General features: G+C 43.9%; 1 protein-coding gene across 3 annotated transcripts in view; it reads left to right on the forward strand.

Annotated features, from left to right (window-relative positions):
• The window catches only part of HIVEP3 (HIVEP zinc finger 3), a 272,631-nt gene that overhangs the window by 222,713 nt on the left and 23,391 nt on the right, over positions 1–26,527 (forward strand). The window lies entirely within an intron of this gene.

Here is a 26,527-nt window from a genome sequence, read left to right on the forward strand (position 1 = left end):
TCAGGTCACTGCAAGCAAAGAGGCAGAAAGCGAGCACTGCTTTGCATGGGGTGTCTCTTCCATGCCTTGCCAGAGACTTGTGACCCTGGACATCACCCTGCCTCTCCCTGTCTCAGTCATCCCTTTGCAAAAATGGGGGCAAAGTCGAGGATGACAGTAGTGAGTGTTTCATTTTTAGACCTCATTTCTCTCCTTGGGGATGGTTAGACCGTTTCACAAGTCTGCAGCGTTGCCTCTTTCCTGGACCTACGTGCAACTTCATCTCATTTCTGGGACTGAGGTTTGCTCATGAAACCCTGCATGCACTACTCTGGAGCCATTCTCTATAGTGAGGGCACAAAGAGTATTGGGGTCTGAGAGGGGGGAAGATAAACATGGGGAAGATGATCCCGTCATCCCAGGTGAGGGGAGTCTGAGGATGTAACCTGTGTGCTGGCATGCATTTTATACCAGACAGTTACAAAACAAAATGGACAAACAGCATTTGAGTCAAAAAGTGTTAGTGGGTGTTATAGGTCCAGGGCTGTTGATAAGCAGAGCTGTGCATGAGAGATGGGAGAAAACGTGACATCTAAGAGCAGATGAAGGGATGCATGAGCATTTCACAGTGCCTTGATCACAGAGGTAAGGGAAAGCCAGTGGAAAGGAAGAGTGTGATTTGATCTGACAGACAATTTTGGCAGCTGAACAGAGATGGAGAGAGGTAGAAAATGGTTAGAAGGTAAGAGACTGCAATTATCCAAGCAGGAGAGGATCAGGCTGGAAGATGTGAGCTCTCACAACAAAGAGGGAGGGTGTGGGATGGAAAGAAAAATCGTACCAGTTGCTGCCAGCAAAGGAATGAAGAGAAAGAGAGGATGAGGGTCAGAGATGATCTCAGGATAGGGCGAATGACATACTCATAGGAATGGGTTCATGCAGGTACCAAGTTAATAACACTCATGTTGTGCGCATTTCCGAGGTTGTATATGCCCTCAGTTTTGTAAGACTAAGCATTTTTTTGCAGTTTAATAAAAGGCAAGCTGGACACTTTCCTTTGTCAGGGGTTTGAAAATGATAATGTAAAATAATCTATGTGAAGTCCTGAAGTAAGTCTGTGATCACCTGGGCTGTCCTTCTGCATCTTGGATTCACAGGAATGACACAATGTCTTATTCTGAGCCGCTGTTTGATATGGGCCAAATGTCTGGAATAATAAGCTCTCCCTGTTAGCAGACTATTTATGGGCTTGTGGCAAACATCAAGATTATAGGGTTTTCGCTTTATTGATTCAGTGACACAATCTCTACAATTAATTCAGTGGAAAATTTGAGAAGGCAAACGTTTTTACCAGGTTTACTTAGGATTAGCCAGTTCTTAACATCTGCATATCTAGGCAGCCTGTCCTATACAGAAATGTAATTTATAGAAGCCCTTTAATAGATTCCAAGTACTGTGCAATCAATTAGAAACCTGATGTTCAAATAGACAGTTCCAGACCTGACTGCTTATTACTCAATCCATATTCCACTAGGTAAATGGCAGGAAGATGACTCTGAGAATATAATTCTGAACGGGCTTTTGGGGACTTCCTTTTCTGTCCCTTTCTAATGATGAAAACATTACTTTTGAGGGGACAGGTCTCTTCTCAAGGCAGATGTTAATCTGATTCCTATTTGGTGTTTGTTTGGGTTTTTTTTCCCAATCTTCCCAAATGTAGCAGTTGATTTTCAATTCTTAGTATCGACTACCAGAGAATCCCAGTGATGACAGATGGGATGTGAAATTCTTGGGAACATTATGTGTGATGGAAATGATAGAGGGCTAAGATTAAAGTGTGCCTAAATCATATTTCCAAAAAATGACATGCATTTGGGAGCATGAATCCTATGAAATCTGTCTGCTGACTAGGTATTTCACCTAGAGAGGGACCATGTCCCTGAGACTGGGAATTAAGCACTCCCCGCTCCCAGTTTGGGTTCCAAATTTTACTTTTGGAAAAGTTTTACTTTTTTTGCATAATTTGGAAGTGAGCACACAAGTCATACTGATGGTGAGAATGCTTGTAAGAACTGAGTAAAGCCTGTTACATCCTTAAGTAGTGGGACTGTGAGAGCTAGACTCGACATTGGAGAAAGATTTTCCAGTTCTTCCCTGTTTGTTGCTGGAAGGAGAGCAGCTTAGCTTGTGTGCTTTGTCCTGATATAGCCCATGATGTAAGTGGATCTTTGATGGTTATGAATATCATCGTTCATCTGCACCACTGAGGGAGGTGCAATGCCATGGAAGGAAGGTGAGATCATTCCCTCTCATGGGATGCTGCTGGGATTGCTGGAGCAGGGAGAGGTTTGAGAGGCTGTGGGACGTGGCAGGAGCAGATGGAAAGAAGACCAGTGGGACCAGAGGGAATGGGCAGAGTCTGCGGCTGCTCAGAAAGCCATCGAGTTGCTGGAGGCAAGGATCCAACTGCAAAGATGTGGTGGGCAGGGCTGCATATAAACTTTTTTTTTTTTTTTTTTTAATATTCCATCTTCCCAAGTTGCTTTTCACTATTTAAAAGTTAGGTGTCCAATTTTTTATGATAAAGCCTGTTTACCTACTTTTTAGTTTTAGTCTTTTTTTGAGGAGGAGCTCACTAGGGACATAGTGCAGGCAGATGCACTTTCAACCTGTAGCCAATCTGAGTCCCATGATCTCTGGATCATGAAGTGCTATAAGGTGGCTGCCAGCCCAGCTCAGTTTCTCCAGGATGGAGGAGTAGGGAAAAGCTGTGATTACTCACTGCAAGTGTTTTAAGTCATTTCCCTGTCATGAAGGACCTGCTGCTGCTCAGATAGTTACACAGAATCAATTGAATGAAAAGGGAGGGTGGGATGGGGTGTCCCTCTTTAGAACCATGTGAGAAAGTCATGCATAAGCATTGAAAAATATGAATCCCAACTAACTGTAACTGCATGCTTCTTTGTGTCTAGAACCTCAGACAAAAGGCAATGTGACCTAATAAGATATTTTTGCTGCTCGTGCTGGTGTAGAGATAAGACAAGAATTACAAGATTTTTAAAAACTAGAAGCAGGTGAGATTACAGACAGGGTCTTAGCTAACTCTCCTGATGATGTTCACCTGGCATCTGTTTATGGTGGCTTGGTTTCTTGGAAGTTCATGTGTTTCTGAATGCTTGGGTGCTGTTGTCTCTAAACTTCATTCAGGACTTGGTATGTCAAACGCAGGGGAATAATCAGATGTGTGTAGCCAAGTTTTTGTAAACCTTTCTGGTTTTTGGGTGCTTTGGCTTCTTGTAGACCCCGGACATGATTGAACTGGTTTGTGTAACTCTTGGTTGGGTTAGCAGCACAGTAGCAGTGCTTTCAAAGAGCAAGTATTTCTTGCAGATGTTTTAGATCAGCAGTTAAACCAGTGGTTTTCAATGTTTGTGAATTTCTTGCCATTCTTACTTAAACAAACTATTTGATGGCAGAATTATGTGGTTTTCAAGGTTGCGAGAGGCTGAGCACTTACGCCACTCTTCTGAGATTCAACTGTATGTATTTCAGTCCCCTTACAAGACCAGAGAGCGCTTCCAAGCATGGGGTTATCTGCAAAGCGTTGGTCTGAAGTGTGCCAGAGCAGCCTGTGCCTGCAAGCTGATTTTGATAAAATCAGAACCATTCCCAAATGTGAACTGAGCAAAGACCTTCATTACTAAAAATACAGCCCTCTGCTTGGCAGGAGAGCTGCTGTGGGGTGAGAGACCTGGAGGCTGTCAGGTAATTGGAGTTAGTCACTGGGGAGGGATGCTGTACTGCACGAGGTCCCTGCGTCAGGTGTCATGGGGGTATAGTGCTGCTAGAGAAATGCAGTAGATAAAAGAGAGCCTTGGGGAGTTCAGGCTAAAGATTGATAAGTTTTTCACAAGAAATCAAAAAGGCTGAGTAATGTTTGCTGCGTGCTTACTCAGGCAGTTTACCATGTAGGGGTGGAAGTCATTTTTTTGCATAGCTCTGTTATTGCCTTGGTTTGTGGATATTTTCCTTCTTTCCCAAAATGGTATAATGTTGAGAACTGCAGTGAGATCTCCTGTGTATGTGGGAATGTAGGGTCACAGTACAAATAAAGGATAATTAGTCTACTTACCCAGGTTGTGAATGGCTTTGAGTTTTGGAGCAGAAACATGCTAGTTTTGCTGCAAAGTATCATTAATAACAATAATTTATTATGAATTCAGCTCTTCATATGTTGAATCTTGAGTTAAATTTGATGAACTGAAAGCTGAGCTCATCACTCCAAAGAAGGACTTAATCTTCCCAGGTGCTGAGTAATGGGCAGAGCTCGCTGCAGTCATTAAGAATTGTGGGTATTTGTGCCTGTGCAAATTGGACCTTTATGTGAATATCACTGTATGAGTTTAATAAGCTCACCTGCAGCATCCAAGAGAGAAAACTGTGGCCCTACTGCATGGTTGCACCATTAATGCTGATGGTAAATTCAGAAAGCGCTAATACATTGCAAAGAGTACTTGCAGGTGGCAGCAGCCTACGAAGATAGAAGAGCTCTGGGAAATGCCAGTCCTGTACTGTGAACATTTGCAATCTGCAGCTGGACTTTACCAACAGAGAAAGTCACTGTAATTTCTGACCCTGCACCACTGGGCCGTGGTGCTTCACTGTTGCGCAGCACAACAACTCTCCAGGGTACCGTGGCATAAAACACGCTTGGGTCTCTCTGCTGAAGCTTAGGGAGTTTTTATTTCTTGCAGTGAAGAGCAGCAAGTTAAAATAGTTTCTAACTCTGCCCCCCCTCCTTCAGAAGAGGATTTCATGGTCCTCCTTTTCCTGCACAGCCCAGAAATGCTGGAGAGCAGAGGACGTGTCAGCAGTAACGGCAGCCAGTTATTTTTGCACAGACAGTCTCTGTGGCCTTCCTGCTGTCTCTTAAGAAGTGTGAGTCGTGTCACCAGAACCGCCGAAGCATCCAGCAGCCAAGGTCACATCTGGAGCAGTGAGTTCGTGAACTGTGCCTAGGATCAGATGGCTTCAAGTTCCTCTGCAGATGTCCCCGTCAAGGGAACTCCCAGCTGGATGGTGGTCCCATGAGTGCTGGTGGTTGTTGGCAGCCTCCTACCATTCGATGTTTATCTAAGAGAGGGGAAGATGAGTGGTTTTGAGGAGGAGTCACCTCGGATTCTTGCAGGGTTTAGTGTCGCCTCGTCTTCAGACAGTGGCATGTCTTCCAGCAGAGTCTTAGCTGGAAGCAAGCCCACGTGTCCCATATGAAGACGTGCACATGAGAGACCCCCAGAAGCCTGCATGTCACTCCCTGGCTTGGGAAAAGTGCCATAATCATAGGATAAGCAAGGATGGCTGGTTTTGTAACTTTCTGGAGATAAAAATGAATATATTTTGGTCTCAGCAAAACTGAGCATGATATACTGGCACATTTGACAGACTGCCTTGCACACATGCAAAATATAAAGAGTTCTGGGTAGGGATTTATGTGATGTTTCAATCTTTTTCTTTTAAAGGGAAGTATCTGGAAGTGCTAGTGCAGAAAGGAGGTTCCTGAAATACGTGGAGAATGGTCTTTACTCCCCTGGGTGTAACACACTCCGAGTAGGTTGGGTCTTGTCTGCAAGCCATGTGCTGTTGAGCTTGTCAAGATCCACTTCCAGGTGGCAGCTCATCTCGAAGGAGGGACCGGAGATCTCTTCCCCATTCCTTGGGGGTTATTCTGGCTCCCAGCACCCCAGCCTTTCTGCTGGGTGGGCAACAGCTTCTCTAGTGGCAGGACAGGGCTGCAAGCTGCTTGCCCTTGTCACATAACTGATCCCTCTGTGGAAAGGCAGCACAGGTGATGCAGCCTGACTTTTTTCTTCTCTGATGAACATGTGCAAAACCAGCAGCTGTAAATAGGATAGTGCCACCAGAGTATTCCTGCCTATGGAGTATTCCCGTCTGCATGGCTAATTTGGCCTGGGTAGGCAGCTTGGAGAGGACTGAGGTGAAATGAGGGGAATCCTGCCCTAAGCATCAGCTCAAGTTCAACCTGGGAAAAATGTGCTGCGCTGCAAGTTCTCCATCCTCAGCACCTTTGCATGATTGCACTCGACAACACCGCCTTCCCGCTGTTATCTGGGGAGCTCTGTCTCTGCAGGGCTCTTCCCTGGTACATTCAGGCTGTGTTTGCACTTTACCAACACTTCAGGCACAGATCTCGCATACAACCTTTCCTGTCCATGTATAGAAGCAAAATTCATCAGACGCTCATCCAATTCCTTTGCTATATCCTCTTCTGCGTGCTGACAGTGGCAATCTGGGTCTGTCTCAGTGCATTTTGGAAAATAGAAGGAAAAAGTAATTTCCCTAGTGCTTTGTCCACATAGAGCCCTCTTTGCATCCTCATGTACTGCCTGTTCACTCCCTATCACGTCAGACACAAGCTGGTGTCACTAAGAAGATGCTCCACAGCTCAGCACCACCCTACCTGTTGTCTCTTTTTGATCACAAAAATGTCATCTCCTGCCTCTGAATGGTAGCAATGCTCTCCACTCCCTGTGTATTACGTTTTCAAACCCTCCCTGTTGGAAAGAGCTCTCTGAAAACATCTGCCAACCTTCTTTTTCCTCCTTCAATTCCTCTACTCTGAGATGTCTACAGAAATGATGACAACATTTAGGCTGCTGTGCCAGGACATCCCAGCCCATCACACCATCAAGCGCCATCCTGTCGTTTTCCCATATTATCCACCAGTGTCCATCTGCTCTGTCTTCATATATCCTTGGGGCGGGAACTCTATAGGGTACAAACCAGTTTTTTATTCTGTGTGCAGTGCCTGCATAGTGGACTTGTAGACACCATGTTAATACAAATAATAGGGTTCCTGTCTTGGAAAATTTTCCTCTTTTATCTGTACAAGGTGCTGGGGAGCATTGGGGAGCAAAGTCACTATGTGCGGAAGGGGGGCTGACAGGGCCAAAGGGGACTCATTCCGACCCGTGAAGGGAAGCTAAAGAGAGCAGCTGCTCTGCAGTGCAGAGACACAGTCCATAGGAGCTCAGCTGCAATTACCAGCTTCTTTCTCTTATGAGCTACCAGAAAACTGCCACACCGTGACAGCTTTCAGCTGCTACTGTTTTGGGCTGAATGTTGAGCTAGAGACTTAAAGTGAAAGCCCTTCAATGTCACCAGCAGACTTTGGGGCTCTCAGGGGACTTTTTTTAATATATATTTTTCATCCTGTTTAAACACTCTCCCCCTCCCCCAAACCTTATGATCTTCCGCCATTTGCACACACAAACATTGGCATGTTTTTCTCTCTGTGTGTTATCTCTGTGAGATTTCCATGGGAAACTTTCCAAGGAGGGATTATTTCACAGTCCCTTCCAACCCACAGGGGAGGTGGCCGGACCCATGGCGTTTTCCATCAGTGACTTGGGAGCCAGTCTCCTCCTCCCACCAGCTCCACATTCTTTGGAGAGAAATCCATGCTGCCGGTGTGTCTCCGTGCTGGCGATTAAGGGACTGCATCCCTGCCTTACTTATTTCCCAGCTGCTTTGCTGCTTGTGTCTCTGATCTCACCCGTGAGCGTGGCATAACGTCTGGGAACAGACAGGCCAGCATGATCCCGTGGCCCTTGCAGGAATGCAGGGGGTTGCGTTGCATCCTTGAAAAGTGGGGGCTCCCTGCTGGAGCAGAGAGACCTGCATTGGCTGTTTGTGCTGAATGATGGTCCCGTGAGAACCGCTGTGCTACTGGGGCTTATGAAAACATTTGCGTGTCATAGATCTGTTATCTGAAGTTGTAAAACTGTATCTGTAGAAATGGTTTCTAAAACTAGCAGGATGTAATTGAGACTATCCATGGCTGAAGCATATTTAGGACTTCTAAAAGAAATTACTTGGGGCATGCACAGATACTGCTTAAGCTACAGAAGAATGTGCTCTTGGCATAATTGTATTTTTTATTATTATTATAATCATTATACACTGAAACTTCTGCACAGCAATTATCTAATGCACCAGCTAAAAGCAGATGCCTAAGAAAGAGGTGTTTGGGTTCTTTTCTTTTTTTTTTTAAGCTCGGTTGCGGAAAAATGACTGGGAAAATAGCATTATGGGTTTTCCAGATTTTTTCCTCAATAATTGTGGTATCTAATGTGCTTCGGTTCCAAGTTAAAAGATGAGGGTTTTGAACTGTAGGTCCTGCAAGCACAACTTTGGCTCTGCTCACCTCCTCACACATCATCATGCATAATGAAGGCTCTACCCCTAGTTAGCCTTGTGCTGCCCTGTTTCCTTCAATTGCTTTGCATGTGTGATTGGAGCTGCCTAAATCATTGTGTTGATTATGTGCAAGAGAGAGCAGGATCCAGCTCCCTCTCTCTGGGCTGTCTTGGTTTTTGCAGCAATAGCAGAAGAGGGAAATTGCGAACTTTTTTCAGTTGCTGAAGTCAGAAATTCTGACTCTGAAGATGCCCTGGGGAGAAGCAGTGAGATGGAAAGGGGCACTTTCAGAGGCACTCCTCACCCTGTGTGAGCGGCCCTCAACTGGAAAGCCACGGGGCAGTTGAAACTTTGCTGAAGAGTGCATGTCTGACAGAGGATGGTCCTTAGGGATGTGTGATTTTGTACAGATGTGGGAATAGTAGTCACCAAACTCCTTTCAGAGTGCCTGCGCTGGAGGAGCGAGCTGCCTAGCTGGCAAGAATTCAGTCGCTTGGTCAAGGATTCATTTACAATGCACGGACCCAGTTCATGCTGCCTAAAGCAAGCCTCTGCTCAACCCTGCCTACAGCCCATGTCCAGGCCCTCGCACTGGCTTGAGGGCAGGTTGGATTGGGGCCCATATCTTAGTTGTAGAAATGCTAAAAGAGCATCCTGGCGTTCATAGATTCAGTGGGACTGATGACTTACTGCCTCTTGCCAGGGGTTTCACAACACGGGTCCTCCCCGTGGGTCGGTGATTCCTCATCATTATTAGAGATGAGTAGGGCTTAAAATCTCTCATCCCACTAGTCCAGATGAGTGCCTGAGGGTCAAGACACTTCACTCCAGCTCATCTGGAATCTCTTACCTGTCTAGAATCAGTCTGAAATTTGGTAGGACAAGACTTTCTTATGCAGTTCCTAGTGTTCCTGCTGTCCAGTTGGACTGATGGTATCTCAGGCCTCCTTAGGAATAGTCCTCATTTCCTTGCTTGGCCTTGACAGGAGACAGGAAGCACAGGAAATGAGAAATAATGGAATCAGTTCTTAGAAACTGGTTTGTCTTGGATCCAGTTTGAAGGATGGGTAAGGGCCTGGGACAAGTCTGAGGTGTGCGTTTCCTTGAAGCATTTCTCTATCTACCAGACTAATGTACAGAATTACAACACCTAGGTCCTGTAGAGCAGAATGAGGGTTGATGTGGTGGTCTACTTGTAGGTGATAATCTAAGACCAGTTCATTTAGATCCTCTGGGATGTCGAGATGTCATAATAATCTAAGTGGCTTCGGGTATTTTGTCAGTAGTATTTTTTATCTGGAGATCAGAAATTGATCAACCATCAATACCCAGTGGTGATAAGGGCAGGAACAGACCAGAAAGTGATACTGAGTATTTTTGTTACTGGTGGTTCTCAGATTGTCTTTACTATGCTTTTGTATACAGTTTTGTTACCTTTGGGGAAAAAAGGGACTAGGCAGCTGGACTTGCTTTTATTTACTACGTTTCAATATAGCCAGAGGCTTTTTGGCTTCCATGCTATAGAAATAAATCTGGTCTATTATTATTATTTATTGTTATTACTTATTAAGAGCTTTCACTGGGGAGCTGGACCTCACTTAGGGAAGTGTCAGACTCAGTGGAACCGGTCTATTCCCCTCCACCTTCCAGCAGCTGGCGGTCAGCAGAGCCAAGGTGCGTAACTCGGAAGAGTCAGCTGGCAGGAAACCCCCAGGATCCTGCTAGCAGGGAGAGGTGCTCTGACATCTCGAGGTCAGCCGCAGGTTAGCACAAGGAGAAGCACATTGCAAGAAATCTTGAAGGACTTGGCTGCTGATGCCAGTCCCATCCATGGCGTCTTCTCACCTGAGTCTTTCTGAAGGGCTTGAGAGTCCAAGGGGGACCATTTCTCTTGCAAAAACACCCTGCTGCTTCCAACCAGCATCCTGGCTTCTGCTGAAGCTTCGCATGGGATTGGCAGTAGGGTTGTCTGGGCTGTCTTGTGAAGACATTTGGAAATCAAGCGTTTGTCTCGAAGAAGTTATTCCATAATGTGCAGGATATCAGGTTTGCATCCAAGATTCTTTGAAATCAAGGCACTTCCTGTTATTTCAAAGTGTAACCAGGCCGCCTTACGGGTGGGGTTTGTGTTATTGTTAATAGCAGGCAGTCTTAGACGTTCAGTTTTTATTGTGCCAGCAGTTTATGGATGGGTATTCATGTCGCTGGTGAAGAAGTGAATGAAATTCAATACTCCCTGCAGGGCTCTTGCTGGAGCTGCTGGAAGCCTTCTACACTTGGAGGAGAAGTGTTTGGGTTTATATTGCTAAGTAACAAAAGAATGGGGATAAAAACAGTTCCTGAACAGCACCCCCCTCCCAAGCCTCCATACACCTACATTGAGAGCTGAGCGTTGTAGCCTCTTCATACAAACTAGAGAGGAAGACTGTGTTCCCCAAGGAAAACTTCTCCAGTGTGTGATGGTGGAGGTGGAGGAACTTGAGAGGAAGTTTTCTTTTGTTTCACCATTCCTGTTGTTCTTACGGATTCCTCCTGTGATGCTCCCAAAGTCTACTGCTGACTGAGCAGTGGGAATGAAGATGTAGGAGGTCACTGTAAAAGCATCATTACCAAAGTCTTTCAGAAAATCTTTCAGAAATAAGCTTACATGTAAGAGAGATGGGCTGAAGCCCCATGAGAAAACAAGAGGAAAACAGATGTGTCAAAGCAGACATCCATCAGTGAACGGGTTTAGTCTGAGCCATTTTTGTGGCTCATTTGTAAGAAGAATCAGTCCTTCTTATTCTGTCTGTGCATATCTTAATAATAACATGATTAGCATTACTAGAGTTGACTGATACTAAAGAGAAGCTGGAAGTAACCAGTGATCCCTGTATTATATTGCAACCTTCTCTGAGAGAAAGGAGCGGCATCTCCACTGCTTGCAGGGAGCTTTTGAAATTTGCTTGAGTGAGTCAGCTGCACCACAAAATACCTTTTCTTCATCTTGTGAAATACTTTACAAGTTTTACTCAAATAAGAATGGCTGAAAATTCCTTTCTCTCACTTGGAGTATTCAAGGGATTTAAGTAGGTAGCCTGGCCAAACAGTAAGGAAACACAAGGATCCTATAAGACAGGACATCCATTGCCATCAGCATCAAGGACACTAGCAATGAACAGGGCACTTGGCCAGTGGAAGTATCTTCAAGTTGCTAATGCTATTAAAATACTAGGTTCTGTAGCTCTGACTGCAGTTCATGTCTCATCTACTCTAATGAATGCCAAAATGCTCTTCATTGCCCATTTGAGTGATGAGAAATGTTCATAATAAAATGCATTTATTGATGTTAAAAAAATAAAAATTTGGAAATGTCATATCACATCTCTTCCAAAGCTTGTCAACATTAAAAACAAAATCTAAAAGATCATCATCAAAGTTGTAGTCAGACCTGTAAGACTTATGGTTAAGTGGACAAACTTATAAGTAGTATTTCCTAATTTCTAATTAATGGAATTTGCAACTTTAAGTGAAAATATATTTTGTTTCATTCTATGATTTATTTATCCAGAGATATTTTTATTTGTAATATATACTGAAATTAGAAATAGTGCATAACGCATGGAGTCAAGACACTTCAGTCTTGAGGCAAGATTGGAGTGCAGACTTGATAACAGCAGTTAACATCTCCAACACGTGTCTGAGCTGTGGAATGAAACCCAGTACAGAAGTGTCTGAAGTCTGGAGTGATTAAATCAGCCCAGTTTGGGGTAGGGCTGATGGACTTACTCGCACAAATGTCCAGAAGCATGGGCAAACAGCCCTGGCCAGTCCGTCGCACCAGTGTGGAAATGCTGGTTCAGGCTGTGTTCACCTTGCTGATACGGATAAAACGATCTCTGGCATCATTGTGGTGAAAGGTTTGAACTCAGGGCTAAAAAACTACTGATGCTTAAGTTTGGTCTGTTCAATTCTTTTAACTCCTGAGTGTTCCTTGTTATTACTGAGATCGTCTTTGCCATTTACTTGGTTTGTTGATGTTGTAGCTCATAGCTTTCCAGTAATGTTGGCAAGCAGGTTACTTCTAGTACCTGAAATAAGCTTAGGAAACATGACTTAACAGTAGATGTTGTTGATCTCAGTCTCAGTTTCTTTGCTGCTTCTTGTCCTGCTTAGTGAAGCGTAAAGTGGTTTTCAAATGCACCATTCAGATCTAGCAGTGCTGTACCCTCTTCGTATTCCCACTGCAGAGGAGTAAATAATCACACGAGGAGTGGGGCACAGGGGAGCCAGGCTCAGAGTGCCTCGCTCCAGAGCAGTAGCAGAACAATGCAGTTAAATTTCCCTTGTGTGGTGTTCATCTTCATTACGGTTTTTCTTTATGTGCAGAAATTTGGCTTTTTTAACACAACAGTGTTTTAGTCTAAAAAAATGCTTTTTTTTTTTTTTTTTTTTTTTTAACAGAGAAGCAACCAACCTTATTAGGTATCAGCTTTATAAGTCTCACCACAAAAGCAATTAGCATTCAGGCTGAGCATAAAATATGTTTTCTATGTTAAAGACCTTACAAAATTGACTGCTACACTACAGATTTATTGTAAGAGCCAGTAGATGGCTCTTTTTTTTCCTGCCTGCCTGCCTGCCTACCAGTAATTCCAGTGACTGTGGATGGGATAGCTCCATTTCGGGGTCAGTGATCTCTAAAAGCAGAGGAATTACTTGCAGAAGACTAAGCAATAATTGGATGAAACAATGTAAATATAATTTTGGACAGAATACTAGAAAAAATTTCCAATGCACCCTTCTGTAAAGTGTCAGTTGAGTTTGCTTCTCAAGTGAAATGATGAAATTCCACTTTTTAATGATTTAAAACTAAGCAATGTAGCAATGGACAGCACACAGGGGCAGCGGTGATTTCTTTCTGTACCTGTCCCTGTCCCCAAGACCCACTTTGAGGTGTAAGTTGTAAATGGGATATTTATTCATTTCTAATAGGCTGGAGAACAAGAAGGCTTGTATCAGATGTGGTGACAGAAGAGAAAATGCATTTCTGTAACATAGTCACTGGAGTCAATGGTTACTCACCTTGTCCCATGGCAGGAATATTAAGCTTTTTTCACCTTGACTCGTGTTAGGTAACCGGGGCCAGTCTGGTAACAGCACTCCCCTGTGCTGCATCTTAATGACATGGTGTCCGGCAAAAACTAAACCTGGGTCAAAAATGGAGCAAGCAGAGCACCGTGAACCCCTCAGAATGGACAGGCACCACGCAGAGAGCTCAAGGAGGAGACAACCGTGTTCAGGACACAGGGAAGAAGTCCTCAAAAATTAAATCTTCTGGACCAGCCCATGCATCAGGCCCAGAGGTGTTGGGCATCCTCTGGGTACCTCAGCTGAACCAGGAGGGGATTGAAAGCCAGAGAAAATTCATCCACAAATGGAATAAACTTTGAAAGTGACACAGGAAAGTGTCACTCCACAAAGCAGATTTTTTTTGCCAGAATATGGCTATCGAGAGACTCCACTGACTGTTACATCACAGATCTACTTAATTCTGTAGCATGTGCATTTCAGCAGTTAATAAATGGACTAATTAGAGACTGAAGTATTGGTAGTATTTACCCATGTAAGTAATAAACGTCTTCAATCAAGATTACTGTAAGGAATGGACTTGACTTTGAAAAGGACTGGACTTCTGCTGGGCTACTGAAAATTCAGCTTCTCAAATGAAAAAGTCAGAAAATGTAAAAAACGCTAATTTAATAACATCGACCTTTCAGTAAATGGTGTAGAAAAAAAGCTGCTTGAAATAAACATGGAGGTAGATATAATGTGGTGGTATCCAACCTGAACAATGAGGTGGTGTGTGTACCCCCAAAGCGTGCTTTTGTCAAAAAAGGGTGGTTCTTTGTACAGGCACACAGAAATGCACCAACAAAATGCATTTATATTTATGCATCTCAGAAGCTAAATCTTCATAATGATAATTTCTTTGAATGTTTGTAACTGTGTTAATATAAACTCTAGAGTATATTGGTAGCAGCTTCAAAATAGAGAGGGGGGATAGATCCTGGAGCTAACAACCATGCACCAAGAGTAGTGGGCAGAATGTATTGATGTAGGCACTTGTTTCTTGCATTGGATATTTCCGTTCAACATCCTCAGTGCAATTTGAAATAATTCTTGAATTGTAATTGACCTCAATTCAAAACAGTTTCTTCAAGAATTTGATTATCTGTTTAGGACTAACAAGTGTTAGAGACCTCAACATGCCTCGAAAAATACAGGTACTGCAGGGAGTGCAGTTAGTACTGAGAAATAAAACACTGAAGTAAGGCCATTAAACACAGTCCTTCCTCCTTGACATGACAAGCAACAGAAGGACAAGAAGGCAGCCTATAATTAAAACAGTGATGGCATCCAGAATCATTCATAGCACTTAGAAAAATAGTTGCAGAAAGAGCTGTTTTGAGAACAAGAAGTATCTGTGTCAGATGAGAGTCACTTAGAATCAGATGGAGTCATTAATGTCAGATTCTCCGGAAATTGTTTAATCAATTCTGATGGGGGTGGAGGAGGAAGAAATGGGATTGAGACAGGTCATCTATGGGGATTTCCATGCTAGACTTTCTCTATGAATATTTTATGAATCAGCTGTATGAGTTTGTGGTGGTGGTTTTTTTTTTTAATCTGGTATTTTATTCTATTTGTATTTGATCTTCAAAAGGGAAAGGTGATGTTGGAGCAGTGCCCTGGGAACAGTGTGCGTGCTTACCCATGTGGACTTTTGTATTGTGGCCTAACCTGTCTGACTGGTGCTGGGAAAAAAAGCCCAGCCTTGTGTTAGCAGTCATGCAGCATTAATTTATTCTAATAACATATAGAGAAATCTTTGGAAATGGGCACGTAGAGGTGGAAGGCAGACGTGTTGTTTTGTGGTGCTGCCATCATGTCCCTGTCATTGCAAAACACTGAAGCAGTTAATTACTTTCTTTTTTCTTTCCTGTTTATGCCACTGTGGTGGTAGGATGAGGTATTTACATTGCATATGCTCTGCAATAACTGTTTGACTTTTGCGTGGCATCTTCTGAGGATAGGGACACATGGCCCAATCATTAAACAAGAAGTGAGAGACTGTGGAAGTTTTTGCATTACCTCTCTGCTCTTGCAATTGGATTTAATAGGAGGGAAGCCCAGAAGGGACTAATTAGCCGGTATACACAATATAATTCCACATTTCTTCATGCTTAGGTGGCTAAAGCTGACCACCTGGCAGGGACAATGCACCTTGCAGTGAATGTACTTTCATTTTTTTAGTCTGGTTTAATCTCTAATTGCATTTTAGTAATCAAACCCAGGTTTTCAGCTTGTATAAAGCAGCATAGTACTATTTACATTGATTTTTTTCTGAAATAGATGTGTTTTTATAGTGGTTTGCAATGACAATTAAATGATTAAAGAGTAGAAAGGATGAAGTTGTATAACAGCAGATAGAGCCATGATGAGTATAACTGTAATTTTACTTCTAATAGACTAGAAGAGGTCTGATGCCACAACCCAAAATTGAATCAAGCTTTCACTCAAGCATAACGTTTGGAGAAATAATACAAAACTGCACTAGTTTTCCAGTGTTACATCCATATACAATGTTTGCTGGTATTGTGCTTGCTCTGTGTTGGATTAATTTAATTGAAGGCAGTCCCGTGGTCTGTCTTGGACATACCACACTGCTCAAGGGCCAGCTTCAGGATCAGGGATCAGGTACAGCTGTTGGTGGAGCAGTCCTCCTGGTGCAGATCAGCTCATGCAGTCACAGATCCTCTTGTCTCTGTAGCCCACAGCACTTCTTCAATCAAAATAGGCTCTCCCGGCAAAAGGATTTGCTTTTGCTGATGGAGAAATGCCATTAAAAGTCATTCTCTGGCTTGTGTTTTTATGTTAGTAAAAGGTTCTTGTGTGGATTTGGGTTTTTTATGCGTATTTTCTGTATTGCTTTCACTCTGGCTGTTTGTCTACCTCTGGAGACCACTCTGTGTGTGTTACAGAGGTGTCAACATTTTTGTCAGCTCTTCCAGTGAATTTACAGCAAGAAGCTGTATCCAGTGAAAGGTGCTTTAAAGGCTGAACCTGCAGGAGGTGTTATACTGCTTAAATCTATGCCACGGTATTGTGCAGGGTAAACCTACTTAAAGACATTGCCTATCTATATTCCTATTTATCTTAAATTTTCCACTTTTTGGTTTCGCTCTGTAGTTCTTGGGATAGCTGTCAATAATAAATGTCTCTCCATCCTGACCATCATGTACATCTTTTCCAGATCATTAGCCTGTCCCTAGACCTTTTACTGTCTATGGTTCAGTATGGTGTTTAAATCATTCACTTTTTGTATACTTTCCTCCCAAATTCATCTTTGCATCCATTCCCTTCACCAGAGATGTTGTTTCACTCCCATTTTATCTGGTTTGCTGGCACCATTCAAATTCTGAAATGCAAAAACCTGGACACAGTGTCCCAGATGTGATCACATCGAGAGAGATTTCCTTTGACTTGGTGTTTCTACACCGACCTCCCCATGTTCTGGTGGTCTGGCGGCCTTGTCACAGGGCAGTGCTATAGGAAGCAACTCTGGTGGCTTTTTTTCAATGATACATGGGCTCTGCCAGTGTTCATTTTTTGTAGGCAGGCTGGAGAATCACTGATTTGCTTTTGAACAGTGCCTTGACCACCCATGGTGCTAGCATCACTTCTGAAGCAGCTGACATGTCCCATGCAGCCCCAGTGCCACTGAGGTCGTGCTGACAGAGCTGTGATCACAAGGAGCACACTGTGGGGATACACCCACTTTATTGTTTCCCATTCAAAGAAATGTGGAAAATTGCCTTAGGTAAAATCTGAGCTGTGAGGACCCACCAGGGATATTATAAAAAGCAGAAAGGGTAACTTAGGCCTGAGCTGTCCTGTATGATCTTCTTTTTTTTTTGCAGTGCCATAACATTCCTCCTCCTTCTATCTATGCTTACATAGAGAGGAAATGAGCAGGATATATTTATTCCTGAAGTTGCCTTTAGAGTTTCTTGCTGAATTGATTTGCATTTCACAGTTGTGGAGACCAGCATTGCTGGCAAACCAAGGGGACGTTTTGCTCTGTGGGGCACCAGCGGTGCCAAAGAGTACTGGTTTCCATGCAAGCAGACATGCTGTCCTGCGCTTTACATGTGCTAGTGACTGTATGAATGGTGTGCCTGTCCTCCAGTCGATGGCTAACCTCATGGCACACAGCACAGAGTGGGCTTACATGCAAGAAACCTGATGGTTCTTTGATCATCACCTCTTTTTTACCTAAACAGACTGAATGATCATAAGCAACATCTTCCCCTTTGAGGTTCTGCACTTTGGAGAGGCTAAAAACATTCCTGTGCAAAATGCTTTAAAGGGTTTCTCTGAAAAAGTATGATCTGCTTTTGATATGACTTGATATAAAAATAACAATATTTGGTGCTCATGTAACTTCACCTGTTCAGTTCTCTAAGCAAGATTAGTCAATTCTGGTAGATTTTAAAAACAGCAGCATGATATCCTTGACTGCTGCCTCTCCTGACGTAGGCAAATGTGGTTTCCATCTGCAAATAATGCATTCTTCTTCAATGCTTTCCAACTATTTCATAAAGATGCTTCCTGATAAGTGACAAATAGTTGGTGTGCTGCTCTGTACATGGATGAGACATAAATATAAAATGTCAGCAAGTCCAGAACTGGTAACACATAGAAGAAGATCACAAAGTGTGTTTGCGAAAAGCTTCCCACTTTATGTAGTAAAATTAAATCTACAAAAATGAGTTACTGACCTATGTATTTCTACCAGTATTCATTGCTTGGTTATGATAGAAGTTTTATAGAGCCTAGGGCCTGGAAAGCAGCTCTGGGCTTGGAACAAAAGTTCCTCTTCTGAGCTTCACATGGCATCTTCACAAAGGACTTCGTTTTAGAGATGATTCTCATTGTCATCTCTATGTTAAAAAAAAAAAAAAAAATACAGGTGAGTTTTAAGGCACTGCCCCACAACTACCCGTGACAGAATGTGATCCTGCTCACTTTATGCAGACATGTAATGTCCTGTTTCAATGGGAAAGCATGGCAAGACCTGCTCTTTGGTGCCAATGCTGGTGGGCTGTCACACTGCCAAGGCTTTGTCCAGAACACTTGAAAAAATTGAGGAATGTCTCCTTGCTCCTGCCCTCCTGACAAGTCCTTCACTTTTCAGCAGGTTCCCCCAAGCCCCACTGACGTCCTCTCTCAGTATGACAGGGCTGGGGAGGATGGACAGGAGAAGTCCGCAACCATGTTTATTTGTACCATGCCTTTTTCCGTACAGGTGGGCTCATAATCTCACCAGGGTGACTTTCATAGTCCAGGGGATGCTTCTGCAGTTGTTAGTCCCAACTGCAAGTGGTCCAGGAAGGGAAAGCAGTAAATCCTGGCTTTGGTTTGCTTGATCTAGTGTGTACTTCTCTGCAAAGACCTGAATCACACCTGGGACCTGGCCCTGAAAATCTGAGTAACACTTTTAATTATATTTGTTTAGTTAATGTGGATGATAGCATGGGTAAATCTATAAGTTTTCCTCCTTTAGTGTTAGTATCCAGTAACAGTGTGAATTTAGCCCATGCCTGCTGAGTTGGAAAGGTTTATCCCAAAACATGGGAAATTCATAGCTGAGTACCAGCTGCGTTTCCTTTTATAGACTTGCAGTAGCTGGAGATGGCAATAACTCTTAGCCAGTCTAGGTACCCTGTTCTGCATCTGAAAGTGTCTCATTTTGTTCCTGTCTCCTCCATCCTCATCTATTGCTTTACCTGCCAGTCTGTACTGTCTCTTGCCAATCCTTGCTCATCATAAACCAATCACATACCCACATCTCACTTTATTTTAAAAATACAAGTTATAGAAGCCATCAGGTGTCACCTTTTCTTAAAGGAGCATGTGGTTGTTTATACTTTACTTCTTTCCTCCATATATATGAATATATGATCATATGCCATCATGAAATGATAGAGTTTTTGATTCTTGGAGAAGTAAGGAGGAGGGTCAGCAAAACTGCTATCTTGGACTTCCAGAGGGCAGACTTTGGCCTGTTTAGGAGACTGGTTGACAGAGTCCCTTGGGAGGCAGTCCTGAGGGGCAGAGGAGTCCAGGAAGGCTGGACATTGTTCAAGAAGGAAATCTTAAAGGTGCAGGAGCAGGCTGTCCCCATGTGCCAAAAGATGAGCCACTGGGGAAGAAGACCAGCCCGGTTGAACAGAGAGCTTTCGCTGGAATTCAGGAAAAAAAGGAGAAGGGGCAGGCAACTCAGGAGGACTAAAAGAATGTCATGAGGGAGAAAATTAGAAGGGCCAAAGTCCAGCTAGACTACTGTCTTTGGCTACTGTCATAAAAGACAATAAAAATGTTTCTATAAATACATTAGCAACAAAAGAAGGGCTAAGGAGATTCTCCGTCCTTTATGGGATGTGGGGGGTAACATAGTGACAAAGGATGAGGAAAAGGCTGAGGTACTTAATGCCTTCTTTGCTTCAGTCTTTAATAGTAAGACCAGTTGCTCTCAGGGTACCCAGCCCCCTGAGCTGGAAAACAGGGATGGGGAGCAGAATGAAGCCCCCATAATCCAAGGGGAATTGGTTAGTGACCTGCTACACCGCTTAGACACACACGCAGGTCTCTGGGGCTGGATGGGATCCACCCAAGGGTACTGAGGCAGCTGGCGGAAGAGCTCACCAATCCACTCTCCATCATTTATCAGCAGTCCTGACTAACCAGGGAGGTCCCGGTTGACTGGAGGTTAGCAAATGTGACATCCATCTGCAAGAAGGGCCAGAAGGAGGATCCGGGGAGCTGCAGGCCTGTCAGTCTGACCTCGGTGCTGGGGAAGGTTATGAAGCAGATCATCCTGAGTGCCATCGCATGGCACGTACAGGACAACCAGATGATCAGGCCCAGTCAGCATGGGTTTGTGAAAGGCAGGTCCTGCTTGACCAACCTGATGTCCTTCTGTGACAAGGCCATCTGCTTAGTGGATGAGGGGAAGGCTGTGGATGTTGTCTACCTAGACAACAGCGTTAGTAAAGCCTTTGACACCGTTTCCCACAGCATTCTCCTGGAGAAACTGGCTGCTCATGGTTTGGACGGGCGTACTCTTCACTGGGTAAAAAACAGGCTGGATGGCTGGGGCCAAAGAGTGGTGGAGAATGGAGTTAAATCCAGTTGGCGGCCAGTCACAGGTGGTAATCCCCAGGGCTCAGTATTGGGGCCAGTTCCATTTAATATCTTTATCAATGATCTGGACGAGGGGATCGAGTGCACCCTCAGTAAGTTTGCAGATGACACCAAGCTGGGCAGGGGTGTTGATCTGCTGGAGGGTAGGAAGGCTCTGCAGAGGGATCTGGAGAGGGTGGATCGATGGGCCCAGGCCAGTTGTATGAGGTTCAACAAGGCTCAGTGCCGGGTCCTGCACTTGGGTCACAACAACCCCATGCAGCGCTACAGGTTTGGGGAAGAATGTCTGGAAAGCTGCCCAGTGGAAGAGGACCTGGGGGTGTTGGTCAACAGCCGGCTGAATATGAGCCAGCAGTGTGCCCAGGTGGCCAAGAAGGCCAGTAGCATCCTGGCTTTTATCAGAAGTTGTGTGGCCAGCAAGACTAGGGAAGTGATCCTTCCCCTGTACTCGGCACTGGTGAGGCCGCACCTCGAATACTGTGTTCAGTTTTGGGCCCCTCACTACAAGAAAGACATTGAGGTGCTGGAGTGTGTCCAAAGATGGACAACGAAGCTGGTGAAGGGTCTGGAGAACAAGTCCTGTGAGGAGCAGCTGAGGGAACTGGGGTTGTTTAGCCTGGAGAAAAGGAGGCTGAGGGGAGACCTTATCGCTCTCTACAACTACCTGGAAAGAAGTTGTAGTGAGGTGGGTGTTGGTCTCTTCTCCCAAGTAACAAGTGATAGGACAAGAGGAGACGGCCTCAAGTTGCACCAGGGGACGTTTACATTGGGTATTAGGAAAAATTCCTTCACCAAAAGGGCTGTCAAGCACTGGAGCAGGCTGCCCAGGGAAGTGGTTGAGTCACCATCCCTGGTTGTATTTCAACAATATGTAGATGTGGCACTCAGGGACATGGTTTAGTAGTTGACGTGGCAGTGCTAGGTTTATGGTTGGACTCAATGATCTTAAAGGTCTTTTCCAACCTAAATGATTCTATGATTCTGTGAATAAACTTGGAATGCCCACAGAAACTCAGGGATGAGATGTGCTGTTTTTCCATGTGTTTCTTGTTGCTCCTTGTGCGGAAGAGACATAAGCAAAGCTGCAGGTTTTCAAATCAGACACCAAGTGTCTATGGTTGGCAAGTTTGCCGTGGTGTCTCTCTGCTTTGTCTTTCCATCCTGCAGCCACAAGCAGCCATGGACCTGAAATGCGTGAGGAAGCTGATCCCAGCAGCAGCCCTGAGAGGGAGCTGTGTTTGTAATATTTTAATCTGCTGTCCACTATCAATCATAGTTCATCTTTTCCAACCTAAGTGATTCTATGATTCTATAAGAGGGAGGACTCTTGATAAGGCACATCCATCCATCTCCTCTGGATCGGCAAAGAGCCCCATGCAGTGGAGACATTGCAGCACGTGGGGATGGGAGCAGTGGCTGCCCAGCCACTCTTCCCATGCCAGCAGCATGTCTTGCTGATTAAGGGAAGATTTAATACCCCTCAGCCTCTGTGAGATTCCCCACAAGTCCAAGCCAGCTGCTTATCTTTGGATCGATCCTTATTTGTCAGCTGAATTAGAGTGCACTCAAAATGAGGGTCCTATTGCTTCAGGCACTGTGTTGTACCTGTGGCAGAAGATAGTCCCTGCTCCAATATTTTACAATGCACAGTGAGCCCTAGGTTTGCTGCCTGTGAGCTGGTCATCTTGGATAGGGTAGTGTAATTCTTCTAGTGTGAAATCTTACTTGAGCTGCTGATACCTAATTCAAGGGCAAGATGACGTTCATAGTAACACCATCATACCAGGCTTCTTGCGTATGTCCAGTCTGGGTCGTGGGGTCTCATTCGGCTCAGACTCTTGTCTGCTGCAGTTTCACTGGAGATTGGCAAGTGCTGTTTGCAGAAGATCCATTACTTCAGACAAGGAAGAGGGGATTTCTGTGCCAGGTCCTCTCATATCCATACCCAGCTCTTTCTCTGTCTTGCTGTATCATTCTTCGGAAGTTCGTTGTTTGTCTTGATGCAATATCCCTGTCTGGTAAATTGGGATACTAGAAGGTTTTATGATGCTTTTATAAACCTGGAAATGACATTGTCTGGTCTGGATTTTGTAAAGAAATCCTTCTGTTTGTTCTGCTTTTGCTTGGTTTGAGTCAAGGGAGATTTCATAGTTAACTGTCTGGGCTTAAGGACACACCTCTGTGTGTGGTGATCCTTAACATAACATAGGCTGCAGTCTTGTAGGGTCTCCCACCCCGTGTTTCCCTAGGGTACACAATGGGTAAGGCTAAGGACTTCTGCTGCACATGCAGTTTCAGAGTGGGTATTGCAGGTGTCACCATGGAAGAAGGGGTCTAATCATCTAGCGGGGAGCTGTGAGAAAGGCAATAAACTTACTAGTAATTAGTGATATTATAATAGTTACACATTTATTAGCGATCTGGCAAATTTTTCAGGTGGCATTAGATTAGTTAATACAAGGGCGGACTGTCAGGAACTTGCGAAGGATTTAACCAAGCCAGATGAGTGAGCAGCCTGATGACAGAGAAAATGGGCCATCAGTAAAACCAGAAGACTTACTTACACTGAAAGCAACAACCGGAGCTACTCGGTTCACTTGACTGTGAACTCAATGCAGCGGCTCAGGAAGGGGATCAGATATCTGATTCCTGTTACTATGTACCAGAAATCCAAAAAGCAAACAAGTGAGTTTAACAAATGTCAAAACCAGTCGAGGAAATACTTGTTCAGTTGCTGCAAAATGAAAGAACAGGGGTGTTCTTTACCGTAATACATTATCAAGCTTCAAATTCTGGAAATTCACAAAATCAGGCTGCCTACCTGTGACTTGCAAATAAGGTAAGTGCAGCTGCTGTACTCAGGCTGCGACCAGCAAGGTCACATTGGCAAAGACTTTGCAGGGCAAGGTAAATTCCTGGCAGTTGTAGAAAGGGGGAGAGACGGAGTGATTCATCGCAACTGTGTCTCATAGTGAAGCAATGAGTCCCCCAGAAACCTGCTCTCCCTTCCTGCCTGTGAACCACCAAACTTCCTTCCCCCTCTGCTCTCCAAGGTTTTATCGTGTGGTTTTTGAGCCACATGAGGATTTTGGATGTGGCTCACAGCACTGAGGAAAAAAAAGAAAAAAAGAAGTGTCTGTGGCTAAAAAGGATAGTCAGATATTTGTAACAGCAAATACTAAGAACTAAGCCTCCTAAAGCCTGCAAAGGAATAAAAGCTTCATGGTTTTAGGTTTCAACTAAATTTAAGGGAAGGAGCTGAGACAAAGCTTTCTCCAGGTTCATGTTTTCCCATTGTTGGGTTTCTTGTGACTCCTGACAGTGATGGCCTGTTCTGGGGCCATCAAGTCTCTGAATCTGGTACTGTCTACGGGAGCACCAATGCTGCCATGGCTGTGCCAGTTCCTCTTGCTCTGAAAAGTGTTTGTAGTGGTTGCACAAAATTCAGCAGATGTGCATTTGCTAGCAGAACACAGCAAATAACCTTTCAAAAAATGCATCAAATAAATAACTGAATTTTTATCTTTTTGTCTGTCTGTTTGAAAGAACTATTTCCTAAATTAGTCTCTGAGCTCATTAATGGCCAGTTAGCCTCCTGGGTTTCAAATCATCTCAGTATTAGATGGGAGCTGTGACACTGTAGGAGGTGTAAGTTGCTAACTACAGGATTATGAATTCCACAGTGCTCTGGAAGAGAAGCCCAGATTTGCTGACACAAACTCCAACTGTGGATATTAGAGGGATCTGGTTACAGCAAATGTTACGGAGCAGGAAGATCCTTTGTCCAGGATAAATCTTCACATGAAGTGAGCTGTCATTGATTTGTCTTTCTGATGCAAATTATATGAGCGTGTAAGATCCACAAAGAAACCAGCGTCATATTGAAGTAATTATCTCCATAAACATATTATAGCCTTCGATGTAGACAGATGGCATTTGCAGCAGCCCTCTCTGTGTTGTGGCAGTATCACTTCCTTTGCTTTCTTCTTCTTGTTTGGTTTGGTATTTCTGTAGGCTACCTTTCTTTTTCTGTTTCTCTCCTCTCCCTGTGTGTTTTACACATTGTATCAGGGAGCTGTAGAAAAATATCTGTGTTGAAGGATGGCTCAGTCTCACAGAGTGTCAGATAAACTGCAATGTCTAATTTCAGATTAAATCACGTGTCCCTTTTTATCCAGGAAAAGCCAGCCCCGATAGCTTTAATGAGGCTGATGAAGGGACTATTGGACACAAAGAACTTGCTCAGAGATTTCCATGTGAGAGTGTAATTAAGGGTAGTGCAAGTACAAGGCTGATAAAGGAGCAATTTCATTTTTTAAATGACAAGGTGATTGCCAGCATAATGACAGAATGAAAGGAGGGCAAGAAGGAAGCCTCAAATACAAATTTGAACAGAAGAGAAATCAGGATTCCTGGGTTCCTTTTGCTGCTTTTGCTGCTTTAGTGTTAAGTCACTGACTGAATGAAGAAGGGACATTGGCCATCCCTAACAATTAATTATGTGTAGCCTGGTATCTGTACAGTTAAATAGAGATAGCTGGACATACTGGGATGGAGGCTGGCAGTGTATGCTCTTCAGGCACCAGCTCAGTCCCCTCTGGCCAAATAATGAGAACCTTGTGATGAAGGGGTTTTGGTGTTGGGTTTTTTTTGGTGGGGGGAAAGGCACGATGTAGATGGCATTGCTGTGGCTTCAGTTACAGGAGATAGAATAAAGTATCTGGGCTACCAGATGACCCTGGTTACGGTCTGGAGAACTTCTGCTGATACTGAAGGACAGAAATACAAGCTGCTCCCCCACATATAGCTGTTGGACGCTGAGACCTAGTTATGCTGGTGCTGCTACTGGTATTTCAGGCTAGACTGAGGCTATCTAGACACCCATTTTTCTTCTCTAGTCTGTGTCTGAACCTGCGTAGGAGGTCTGTGACCTCATCACCTTAATGCATAAGCAACTCATCATCTTTTAAGCATCTGCTCACATCTCTCCTATGAAGAAAAGAAGTGGCTCAGCTTGCTTCTTACAGATAAGACCTTGAGGGGGAGAGACCAGGACTAGGTAGGAAAGGAAGGGTTTAGTCCAGAACTCACATCTACCAGGTGGCACCCAGGAGGATTATTCTGAACTTCATGTGTATTAGATCCCCCAAACACCCATGTGGAACTGAAATTGCCTGTACACTTCCTAAGTGAATGAAACAAAATGGAGCCAAGGCCACGTGCGTTCTGGCTGGGTGGGAGATGAAGGGGTTCATGCAGTGTGACTTACCTGCTTTTAAATACACACATGTGGGTAACGGGGATGCATTTTCTTGGATGCATCCTGTGCAGACCATGCCATTATCATTCTGTCATTTGAGGGCTGGATTCATGATATTTGTGTATTTTTTACTCAGTTTTAAATAATCTTTTTTTTCTGCATTATAAGTACATAGTTTTTTTAGGACCTAGTATATCTTCGCTTAAATAAGTGCTTAAGATATTCCTAGTGCTGCTGTTTGTATTCAGTTTCTATTCAGTCTGGCTGCTGTTTTCTCACCATTCTGGTTTGGAATAGGCTTTATTGGGAAGATACTAAAAGGTGACTAATGGTGCTGTGTGTCTTTGGATCCCCTATTAAGATGCTTTAGAAGGCCTGATTTTCAAAGGTGGATGTTTGGAGATTTCTGAAGACCAGACATAATTCATACTGGATAGAAAAATGAGTTGCAAGAAGTACCACGCTTCAAAAATTTGGCCTCTTAAAAACCCAAGGGGACCAATTTCATGTTACCTTATTCTTCTTGTGCTGCAAGTACAGGAAATTACAGACTCCATTTGCTAAATGACAGGAGGCTAAATGATTTGTCTCAGTCTCACAAATATTTTTCAAACCCCCATCATGTAGCCTTCCCTATGCATTAATGCGTGGACAGAAAATAAATTAATATACAATGTGAAGGAAGGATGACCAATCTCATTCTCTTGGGTAAACCTCAGTCATGACATTGTGCCAAAGATAAAAGAGCCTGGAGTCTGTGGTGTTTACATTTAGTGTTAGCACAATGTATTTTAAAAATGGATGTTTTCTTCTCTTTGTGTC

Source organism: Buteo buteo, chromosome 16 (genome assembly GCF_964188355.1).
Source record: "Buteo buteo chromosome 16, bButBut1.hap1.1, whole genome shotgun sequence".
In the NCBI taxonomy this organism is placed as follows: domain Eukaryota; kingdom Metazoa; phylum Chordata; class Aves; order Accipitriformes; family Accipitridae; genus Buteo; species Buteo buteo.